The following is a 12,096-nucleotide window of genomic DNA, read 5'->3' on the forward strand; positions in this document are numbered from 1 at the left end:
GGGGAGTGTCCCACCCCATTATCCCCCTAAAGTCCCTGTGAATAGTCTATGCATTGACATGCAATTTCAAGTAGAAATCGCTTCATATACGTACTAAAGACTCAACATGTGTGTGATTATAGCGCCTGCAACCATTTTTAATATTCATAAAAATTCATATTTGGTTAGATTACACCAAAAAAACTCAGTCAAATATTAATAATAACGGTATTTGGATAATTAAATGGTAAAACAGTAAAAGGAGATCCCGATTACCAATCTAGAAAGGAGAGACTGCCCACTACCCTTTACACTACATAGTCTGCGCAGATAAACTGTAAATCCTTTTTGCAAAGGGAATCCTCCAAATAAGAGCTGCGCCGGTATCTACCTCCATCAAAATACCACCTCCATCAAAATACCAGTTAGTGCCACGAGGTGGCAGACTAGTACTGCTAATCTTAGTTTTAAATGTATAGTCTTGTGCTTGTTAAGAATGGGGTGGGGCGCCAGATTACCGTGGCATAGAGATCGTCCGACAAAAATATTGCCTCTCAAGTTTTTCTATAAAAATATAGTTCCCCTGGTGTTAATCACAGAAAATCCACCTCCAGTGAGAGGAGCGATATTTTATGTAAATTATATTTTGGGCCTGATATTTATATTTGTCATTGAGAGGTTTGCAGTGTAAGAAAACCAACATTTGCTTTCTTCATGCTGATGCCAGGGTCGCTATGTTACAGAGGGAAGCTCAGCAGTTGGGAACTGTCCCATTGCCCCGTACTCCTATTTGACCCTTTGGACTTTACTATGGGAAAGGGGGAGGGGGGGGGGGGTGTCAAGTAATTGGACATTGAAGGCACGAGGTAAACTTGCACACCGTGAGTGCCCAGCCGACGAGCAGAACCGGAATAGCCTATGTATATTCACATTAAAACACTGTAAGTACATATTAAAATACCAACACGTTTATAAAACCTTCAATGTCTATAAAAGGTTATATATGGAGGAATGACACAAAAACAAATGAGTGGCATTAACCACCCAAGGGAAAGACCAAATGGCGATAGCTGCCAACTTTGGAACTGTACATCCAGATTTACATCCTGTGTTCTGTGATTCTGTTCAAATGACTTAGGGGCTTATTACGAGTACTCGCCGTGGCGGTCTGACCACCGCCACACGATGGGTCAGTCCACCATATTAGGAGTGTGGCTGTGGGACTGCCACAGGACCGCCACCTCGACCTGGTTGAAGGATCCCGCTGCGCGTGCAATTTGCAAATGGCCCAAATATGCTGGTGATGATAATGTCGGCACCGCTGATTATATTACGACCTGCATATCCACTGCCCTTTTAATGGTGGGGACACCACCATGAAAAGGGTGATAGACGAATCTGGGCCTGGGAGTGCCTGCGTGGGGGGGGGGGGGGCACATGTTGTGCTTCTCCCCCCCCGGAATTGCCTACTCGTGCCTGCACGTTATGGCATGCATGACATGGTGCATGCCACAGCTTGCAGGAACGTGCAGTAGGCACTCTCACAGCAGCAGTCTTCTTCCATAAGCCTAAAAGACAGCCGATGTGACACCGCTGCCACATCGCCCGCCGGTTCATGTCGGAATCTGGCAAGTGGGCTCGTCACGGGCTTGGCGGTCTTCCTAGGACTGCCACAGTAGCGGTCCTATTGGAAGACAGCCAAACTCGTTATAAGGCCCTTAAACTCCCTGTGCCTTTTAAAACAGCCTGAATCTGACCTTGTGGATCGTCATCTGCAGTGGTGGCTGGTGACATTTGAAAGTGGAGTGGTGTAAAAGTTCTGTATGAGTGCCCTGTGGCAAGTGTGTCTTCCTGACTGCTGTAAGGGGGATTCGGGGGGCTCTTCCCCCCTTTGAAAAGTTTGGAAAAAGAGTGGTCAAATGGTGCATTTTCAAGCATTTCTGAGAAAGCAAGAAGGTTGATAAAGCAATTGTGAAAGTCTAGTTATGACATCAATGAAGAGATTCCATATGATAATGACGTAGGTAGCTACTTATTCAGTATAACCACAGGATTTCTTAATAAACTGTGAGATAACAATGCTGAGTACCTCACAGATTTATTTATTTATTAATATACCTTTACAAATGAAATCTACTTAGGAAATACAAGAACATTTGTGCAAAAATGGTGCATTATATAACACATTTTACATTATGTATTCAATTGTATTAGCTTTTAAAGCATAGTAAATGATGACCTCACTATGCACCAGGATTCCACAATCTTTGTTGGGGCTCGTAAATGATTCCCTCACTATCACCCTCCAACAGTCTCCCTCATCTCTCTATAGTCCCCTCTCTTGCATGTATTTAATTTGTTTTTTAGCACCTCTCATACCAGTCTGGGGTGTCGGAGCACTTAACATCACACAAAAATAGAGAGACAATGAGTCGTATGTGTGTAAATCAGTGTATAGAAAATATTAAATAAGACAAAGGGGACTACAAGGTGTAGTATTCATACCATCCATAGTGGTAGGCATTTTTTAAGATTGCTTGGTCTAGAAAAGCACAAACCCAGGATTCAGAACGTAACACAGTGGTTATTGTTAGCTTTGGCAATCAGAATTTATTTCTACTCACACAAACCCTTTTTAGCAACATTAGGATAATGAAAGACTCAGAACAAACCATAACTTTGTAACCTGTACCAGGCAGCTTGCATGCAGCTCTTTGATGGCAATTCAAAGCTCACTGTCCTAGATTACGATTTTAACTTATGAACTGCACAGTAACAAATGGTGCGCTGTGAAAAAAGCAGTAACCCACTAAGCTATGCACATAAAATACTGTTCTGTGATCTGCAGAGTATATGTTCTTTGCAGCAGGCATGTTAACCTTCTGCGCTACCTTAGATGAATCAAAACTGCCACTAGACAAAACTCCCATCTCTCTCCAGTAGGTACATTATTCATCAGAGTTAAGAGTCAAGTTATCTCAACACTTTTATTGTTGCCTGAAAACTACTGGATGTATGGCTGTTGACAGCCGAATAAAGAGAATTCCGATACTGGATGTACAGGGAACACTGCAGGAAGTGCTTTCAAAATGACTGCACTGCTACAAAACCAGCTCCCCACCCTTCCAGCCTCCTGGGGAGGTATCGCCAGTCCGGTCTTGAGCACAATCCTCCAATATTTAGACATGCAGTGGTATAAAAAGCACCTTTCATCTCCTGCATTCTGTGCACCTGGTGTTGATATGATGGTGTATAATTAAGCAATGGACTAGAGCAGTGTCTCATGAAGTGTTGGATACCGTCTCGGAAAGGATCCTGCCATTGTCAGTGTCTTAAACGGGCCAGTACTCACAGGTAATGAGTACTGGCACTTCTTATTTTTATCACTCTGAGTACCGCCACTTCTGTATTGCCCTGGAGAGTACTGGTAATCATGAAGGGTAGGCGCATTGGCCTCTAGTGGTGGTAGCCTGTCTCTTTGGCAGCCAAAGCACTTTTATAGCCTTGAGCTGAGCCCCCACTGACTATTCAGTGTGGGCTCATTTGCATGATATCCGGGTGTTCGCCGTCATGCTGTGTTGCAAGGAATTCTAAATTTGCGAACAAATGCAACAAGAATTTTCAATTCTATTAAGAACACGGAGGCAAGGATTATGCTTCTCATTTCTTTAATGTTTATTTTCTCAGCAGCCAATAAAAACAAAGTAACTAAAAATACTACAATACGCATGAATACACATCGGGTTACATGACCAACCATAGAGAGTATCCCCTAAATAAACTCCAGTCATGTTGACAGTATCCTCTTTCTTTGAACAGTTAAGTTCATAAACAACAACTTGATCTTGAAGAACCATCCATAACGTAGAAGAACCTCTCTAGCCGAGATAACGTGCAGCCCAACGGGGCTCCTTGTTCCAGACTTGGTTTCTGAATAAACGTGTCACAATCAACCTCCGTGGAAACGCGAAGACCATCCAATAAAGTGGACCATCATGCTTTACTTGAGATCAGCACCTGAAATGAAAAAGGATAAGACCGTAACACCGTTCACCCTCTGATATCTCACCAATACATCAGAAAGGGAAGGGAAAACATAAGAACATATATGCAGTATGAAGATACTCAAATAACCATACAATGCAATTTACAATGTAAAATACATGTCTTTGGCTGGGATAATGCTCGCCTCCGTGTCCTCAATAGAATTGAAAATTCTTGTCACCTATGTTCGCACATTTTGAATTCTATGTCAGGACCGGAGGCACTGATTATGCTTGTTTCAAGCTTAGCCACCACTACTGATGCCACATCCACAATAGGCTTATATTAAAAGGATTTAAACGTGGTTTCAGTTTACCAATCAGCTGCATTCATAATATCTGCGAGGCTTACACCTACAGAGAAAGCCTTAGATGCCATAGCTCCATGAGCTGAATGTGCTCCAAATTTCGACTCATCAATACCCGCTCCGCTCATGAACCAATGCACCCATCTAGACAAGGTAGCTGGAGTCACTGGGCGAAAAGGTTTTTGCAGCACAATTAACAATTGACCACTCATGTCTTGCCGAAACTCAGCAGTACACACCTCATAATCTTTTAAACACTGTACTACACACAGTTTACGATTGTTAGGGAAACCTGGATAAGCTATTTAAGAGGTATTACATTTAGTACGTCTTGTAATTGCAAAAGTCACACCCTCTGGGGAAACCCTACGACCTGCTAGATCTAAAGCACAGACATCTGAGACATTTTTGCATGATACTAGGCAGAGTAGCATTGTCAATTTAGCAGAAAGCTGTTTTCTTGACAAATACTTATTGGAAGGCCAGGCCTCCAAAAATCTCAGGATGGAGGACACATCCCATAACTCTGAATATTTGGGACAAGGGGGTTTGACCATCCGCATACCCCTGAGCAGTTTACATATCAAAGAATGCGCTCCTGCCGGTTTGCCATCCACTGACACGTGACCTGCTGGGATGGCGGACTGGAAATTATTCACCGTTCTACAGGCTAAATCCGATGCCACGTTAGAAGCTAGAAAGTTTACAATGAAGATGACATGTGCTTTAATGGGATCCACATCCCGTTGAGAACACCAACTACACCATCGTTTCCAAGCCGAGGAGTATCGCTTGTGGGTGTTAGTTGACCATGCCTCACTGATAAATCTGTCAGCGTCTCGCAAAAGGCCTGGGATCTTCCATCTGTCCCTGAAACTAGCCATGCTACCAGAAGGAGTTACCCGTTTTTTGTGGATTTACAATAAAACCGAGACTCTGTAAAAGATTGATCGCTCATTCTAGATGGGTCATGTTAGACCTGGCACCATTGGCGTGGGTCACCCTTCCATTTTTGTCTGTGCCTCAATGTGTTTTGTGTTGGTGTTAGCTGCTCAGGGCACTGTGCCACTGCCATCCAGTGCCACAGTGCAAGTGCTCCCTATGGTAAAATGTATTATGTGAATTGACTTCCACGTTTGGTTTATTTGGTTTACTATCAGTCCCTAGTAGAGTGCACCAGGGGTGCCAAGGGCTTGTATATCCAAATGCTGCTAGTGGGCTTGCAGCACTGGTTGTGCCACCCACCGAAGCAGCGGGGTAAAATGTGTCTAGGGTCTGCCACTGCAGGACCTGCGCGCGGTCTGGTACCGTCGCGCTGACTGAGCAAGTGTCCCCACTTACCAGTCCCTAAACCTTCCCTTAACTACACGTTAGTCACCCCTCTGGTAGGCCTAAGCACAGGGTGCATTGTAGGTATAAGGTAGGACATGTCCTGATGTGTGTGGCATGTCTTAGTAGTGAATTACAGCCATTTTCGTTTTTCACTATTGAAGGCTACCTGCTCTCCATAGGCCAGAATGGGCTGCTGGGATCGCTACACGCTGTGACCCCAGTGGACTCAGAGAGCATGGTAGAACGTCATGTTTAGTATGCCTGAACTCGGGATAATAAAATACATCTTTTAGTAAAGGTTATTTTAATATCCTGGGTTTGCAAATGCTACTTTTAGAAAGTTAGCCTTTGCGTGTCTGACCATCTCAGTCCGCCTCTGCTGTGTGTGTGTGTTCTGCCTAGCAACAGTACAGGAGCAGGGCTGGGGGATTCCAGGAGACAGGTTGGCTGCCAGGTGGTGGGTAGAGAGATTACACCAGGATGGGTGGGAGGAGTGCACCCTGACTCTTGAATAGACCTGTGCTCTGCCACCACAAAGCCGGCGCCGCCCCCTGTGGAGCGGCTGATGTCTCTGCCCTGCTGCTGAAAGGAACAAGCCGAGTCACCACAACAGAGTGCTCCAAAACTGGACTGAGCCAGGCCCAGGCCCCCTGGCGCTAAAGAACAAAAGAATCCCTGTATAAAAGTAGGAGCCTGGCGCCTAAGAAATCAGATCCAGATTGAACCAGGAAGGAACTCTGCCCGACTAGAAGGACCTGGAAGAAGCTGAAGGAGGAGTAACTTTCCCTGACCTGAGGGACTGGCCTGCAGTAGGTGCCTTGCTGAGGAAGGAGAGGAAAAAGACTGAAAGAGACTTTTGCACTTTGTTCTTCAACTATCTCCAAGGGCTTGGAAGAAGAGCTTGCCCCCTGAACTGAACCCCAGGACCAGTGGGTTCACCGTGTCTCCGCTCGTCTGAGAATTCGAGCCGTGTGCTTTCTCCCGCCGGAGTGCCCTGCGCACCTTCGCCTCCCTCCTAGGGCCGTGACACCCAGAAGCCTGGCCGCCTCCACTCGCCGAGAGCCCCGCTCTACCTGAGTCGCTCTGGACCCATCGAGTCTGGCCGTCCCGCTTCCCTGTCACCTGCCTGCTACTGGAGCGCGCTTGGTGCCCTCTCGCCCTCCCGCCGGATTTCTAGTGGGGAAGTGAAATCCAGCCTCGGACGGCCGCCCGTACGTCGTAACGTATCCGGCCGCCCAGCTTCACCTCCCAGCCTGAGTCTGACCGTGCCGCCCTCCACAGTGACCTCCCGCACAGTCCGTGTCGGGGGCCCTGGGCCGCACCTGTCTACTGAGAGCCGCCCGCTGAAGTCTCGTTCCGGAAGACCCGCGAGGTGCAGAACCTGCATCTCCCCCGAAGACTCGTCCAAGCACATCGCACGTTCCCAGGTACAGTGAACTCTTTATCGGACTCGGGGTCCGCAACGTTCTGATTTCCCCGTATCACTGTATCCCGGGTGCCCTGCGCATCATCGTGACTGGACCGACTCAACCGAGCCCTGTGAAGCGCTCGTGATCGAATAAGTTACCAAAGACAAGAACAGTGCCTAATTATCATCTTGTGGCCTCCAGTTCGCAACCGTTATTGATGGTCTTGTACATGCCTGCGTAACAAAGAATCTTTTATATAAAGCATCCGTATTTTTGATACAACTTACGCCTGGTGTCCATTTGTGGGGGGATCATTGTGGTTTACTGTGTGTGATCATAAATGCTTAACTGACTAGCGCCCTGAAGTTTAGCCCTGACTGCTCGCGCCACACTACCTATAGGGTGAGCAGGGGTTGTTCTGAAGGGGTAATTCTCTCGCCCTGAATAGAAGAAGGGACCACTGTTTGTCACAGGTACCTACCTGTGCCAACCCGAGGTTCCCCATTCTAAGATTGGTGGCAGCGGTGGGATCTCGAATTTGCATTTATGATTTACATACAGTGAATTATTGATCACCACGTAGAGCAGACCTATAACGCAGCCACAGATTAATTGACAGTTGTTGCTAAAGAAGAATCTCCACCTTAAGAAACCATGCCTAGCTCAGTCGGTGGAGGCGGAGCATCCTCTGTATTCTCTGGAGTGGATGACATCGATTGGGAGCCCGAGGCACTGAGGAAGTGCACAAATGATGTCCTGAAAGGATATCTCTCCAAGTACAGAATTAAGCAAAGTGGACTAACGACCAAGGATCAGTACGTGAAGGCGCTGAGAGCCTGGCACGAATCAAAGTTTCCAGAGAATGCATGAGAGGTGATACCCCCAGAAGGTGCTTTTGAGCCTAGCAGAGGCCTGTCGCCCGAGGAGATGGCCGACAGGAGTGCTGCACGAGCACATGAGGTGGAGATGGCAAAACTGCAAATGGAGATGGAAAGGCAGAAACTGGCCATGGAGCATGAGGTAAAAATGAGGGAGTTGGATCTCAAGGCCAGGAGTTTAGACAACTCACCCTCTGGTGGCAGCAATTCAACAGAGTCAAGGGTGCACATTCCTAAAGATGTAGTCAAAGAATATTATAAGCAGGATGATATTGGGCAGTGGTTCAGGGCCTATGAAGTAGCCATGTCCTCCCACCGGGTCCCTGAGAAGGATTGGGGAGCGGGGTTGTGGGGAAGGTTCCTGAGTGAGGGGCGGGACACACTGCTAGACCTCCCCTCTGATGTCCACACATCCTATCCCCACATGAAGGAGGCTCTTATGACAAGGTATGGGTTGACTCCTGAATTGTACAGACAGAGATTTAGGGATTGCACCAAGAAACCTGGTACCACTTATGTAGAATATGTGACCTTTTTTTGCAGAGCGCTGGATGGTTGGGTGAAGGGTAGCAAAGTGAATGATTACCAAGGGCTGTTTGATTTGATTGCATGGGAGCACTTGTCGGATAATTGTTTTCCTGAGCTACGCCAACACCTGATCGATAGCAAGCTGTCCAACCCGAGGAAGCTTGCTGAGGAGGCGGACCGCTGGATCAGCACCAGGGTCCACAAGGGTCCCGTGGGAGGCCCCGCCAAGGGTGTTCAGGGTCCCCAGCAGAAGAGTGGGGGGGACAAGGGTAAACAGAGGGAGTTCTACAGAGGGCCCCAAAGTAATTCCCAAGGGAACCAAGGGAAAGGTTCTCAGCCACCCCCACCCCCGAAGCAGACCGGGGCCCCGACAGGTAACCCTGTTCAAAGAGGGCCCCTCAGATGTTACAAGTGTAACAACCTGGGGCACATTTCCGTGGATCCCAAGTGCCCCCTGTATGGTAAACCAGCACCCTCTGGTGCTCCACCCCCCAAGCAGGTGAATAGTGTAGCCTTGGGGAGGGAGATAGATGTCCAAGGGGTGGGGGATCCCGTACAGATGACCCTAGTCTCATTAGGAGACAGTGAGATGGTCGCTGAGGCCCAGCTGCCCCCCAATACTCAAAAGTATGGGCAGTGGGTGACCATAAATGGCAAGAGGGTGGGGGCTCTTAGAGATACAGGAGCCAGTGTGACTGCTGTCAAGCAACACCTGGTGTCTCAAGAGCAGGTTGTCCCACACGCATTCTGCCGTGTTGTCAATGCCGACAACACAGAGAGTCAGTGTCCGATGGCTCAGGTTCCCTTTGAGTGGGGGGGGGTCTCTGGTACTCTGCAAGTGGCTGTGAGAGAGGCCATGCCTGTTGATTGTCTCCTAGGTAACGATTTGGAGAGCTCCCCTTGGGAAAAGGTGGAGAAGACAACTCACCTGCGGATGGTGGGCTTGCCTGATTGGGCGTGCGTGACCACCCGGTCAATGGCAGCCGGTAGGGGTGTTGAAGGAACCCTGGAGCCTGAGGGAGAGGCCCAGGAACCGGCCTTAGAGAGAGGGCAAGGGAGGCACGGGAATCCGGCTCCTGAAGTTCCCACGGCCCAGGAGGAAGCAGACCTTGAGGGGGATGCCCTGGAGCCTACCGGGGAACAGATAGCCGAACTGGGGGACCTGCCTGAGCTGACCCATTGGCAGCAAGAAGGAGGCCCCACCAGGGAGGAATTCTGCAGGGAGCAGAAAGAGTGCCCCTCTCTAGAGGGTATGCGGCAGCAGGCTGCAGCCCAGGCCAATGGTGATCAGTCCGGAACTCACTTGATCTACTGGGAGAACGACCTCCTATACTCAGAGCCTAAGGTTGCTGAACCTGGGTCAGCCCGTGCGCTGGTGGTACCCCAGAAGTTCAGAGCCTTCCTACTGGGGCTGGCTCACGACGTACCGTTAGCAGGACATTTGGGGCAGGACAAGACCTTTGAAAGGCTTGTCACCCACTTCTATTGGCCCCAAATGCGCAGGAGTTCTGACACTCACTGCAGGACATGCCAGACTTGCGAGTAGGATTCCCTCTAGAGGTGGTGTCTGACAGGGGGACCAACTTCATATCGAAATATATGAAGTCCCTTTGGCAAGAGTGTGGTGTAACCTACAAGTTCACCACACCTTACCATCCCCAAGGAAACGGGTTGGTTGAGCGCTTCAACCGAACCCTGAAGGGCATGATTATGGGTCTCGAGGAACCCATGAGGCGTAAGTGGGACGTCCTCTTACCATGCCTTCTCTTTGCGTGCCGCGAGGTGCCACAAAAGTCTCTAGGGTTCAGTCCCTTTGAGCTTTTGTATGGCCACCCAGTACGAGGACCTCTTAGTCTGGTCAAGGAAGGCTGGGAGCAATCTCCCAGGAAACCTCCCCAGAATGTATACAGTTACATGCTGGCTTTCCGGAACCAGACTAGGCGTTTCAGGCAACTTGCTGAGGCAAACCTGGAAGCCAGCCAGGAGGAAATGAAGCGGTGGTACGACCAGAACGCCACTCTGGTTGAGCTTCAACCTGGCCAAAAAGTGTGGGTCCTGGCCCCTGTGGAGCCTTGTGCACTCCAGGACAAGTGGACCGGACCCTTTGAGATTGTGGAGCGCAAGAGTTCTGTCACCTACTTGGTGAACTTGCGGTCTCCTAGGAACCCCTTAAGGGTCCTACATGTCAATCGACTGAAGCCCCACTTGGAGAGGTCCGAAGTGGGCATGCTCTTGGCCACCGATGATGGGACGGAAGAGGAGTCCGAGCCTCTTCCTGACCTCTTGGTAGCCTCAGAGCGAGACGGGGCAGTGGATGGAGTTAACCTCTCACCCACCCTGACCCCTGAGCAACAGGGTGACTGTCGCCAGCTGCTGGGGCAGTTCCCTGACCTGTTCTCCCTGGTTCCTGGTATCACAAATTGGTGCGTCCATGATGTAGATACAGGAGACAGCTTACCTGTGAAGCACAAGGCCTACCGGGTAACTGACAGGGTCAGAGCCTGCATCAAAGAGGAGGTCTCGAAGATGCTTGCCCTAGGGGTGGTTGAGTCCTCCAGCAGTCCTTGGGCCAGCCCAGTGGTCTTGGTCCCAAAGGCTGCAGCGCCGGGTGCCACGCCCGAACTCCGGTTCTGTGTGGACTACCGAGGACTCAACTCAGTCACGAAGACTGACGCGCACCCCATCCCCAGAGCTGATGAGCTCATCGATCGGTTAGGGGCTGCACGGTACCTCAGCACGTTTGACTTAACGTCTGGGTACTGGCAGATCGCCTTAACTGATGGGGCCAAAGAGAGGTCCGCATTCTCTACACCAGATGGGCATTACCAGTTCCGGGTGATGCCCTTTGGGATGAAGAATGCCCCTGCCACCTTCCAGAGGTTGGTCAACCAGGTGTTGGCTGGGCTGACCGAGTTCAGCGCCGCCTACCTGGATGACATCGCAGTGTTCAGCGGCACATGGGAAGAACACCTGCAACATCTCTGGGAAGTGTTGATGGCGCTGCGCAAGGCAGGCCTCACGATCAAGGCAAGCAAGTGTCAGATCGGGCAGGGTTCAGTGGTGTACTTGGGACACCAAGTGGGGAGCGGCCAGGTGGCGCCCCTCCAGCCCAAAGTTGAAACCATCCTGGCTTGGGAGCCCCCAAAGACCCAGACGGAGGTGAGGGCCTTTTTAGGACTCACCGGGTACTACAGGAGGTTTGTCAAGGGGTATGGCAGCATCGTTGCCCCCTTGACAGAGCTGACTTCGAAGAAGCAGCCCAGAAAAGTGATATGGACTGACACCTGTCAGAAAGCCTTCGACACCCTGAAAACTGCCATGTGCACGGCGCCCGTGCTCTTGGCTCCTGACTTCTCCAAAGAGTTCCTGGTGCAGACGGATGCATCAGAGCATGGTGTAGGGGCTGTTCTCTCACAGATCACTGAGGAGGGCTTTGACCAACCCGTAGCCTTTATTAGCAGAAGGCTACTTCCCCGGGAACAACGGTGGAGTGCGATAGAACGAGGAGCATTTGCTGTGGTCTGGGCGCTGAAGAAGCTAAGACCCTACTTGTTTGGGTCTCACTTCCGGGTTCAGACCGACCACAGGCCCCTCAGATGGTTGATGCAAATGAGGGGTG

The 12,096-nt window shown here is 49.7% G+C and overlaps 1 long non-coding RNA gene across 1 annotated transcript in view; it reads right to left on the reverse strand.

Moving 5' to 3' along the window:
- Window positions 1–3,670: 3,670 nt before the first annotated feature.
- The window catches only part of LOC146798838 (uncharacterized), a 118,348-nt gene continuing 109,922 nt past the window's right edge, over window positions 3,671–12,096 (reverse strand). The window contains exon 3 of the long non-coding RNA XR_014969205.1: window positions 3,671–3,996. This is a non-coding gene — a long non-coding RNA (uncharacterized LOC146798838). The remainder of the gene's footprint in view (window positions 3,997–12,096) is intronic.

This window comes from Triturus cristatus, chromosome 9, assembly GCF_964204655.1.
Source record: "Triturus cristatus chromosome 9, aTriCri1.1, whole genome shotgun sequence".
In the NCBI taxonomy this organism is placed as follows: domain Eukaryota; kingdom Metazoa; phylum Chordata; class Amphibia; order Caudata; family Salamandridae; genus Triturus; species Triturus cristatus.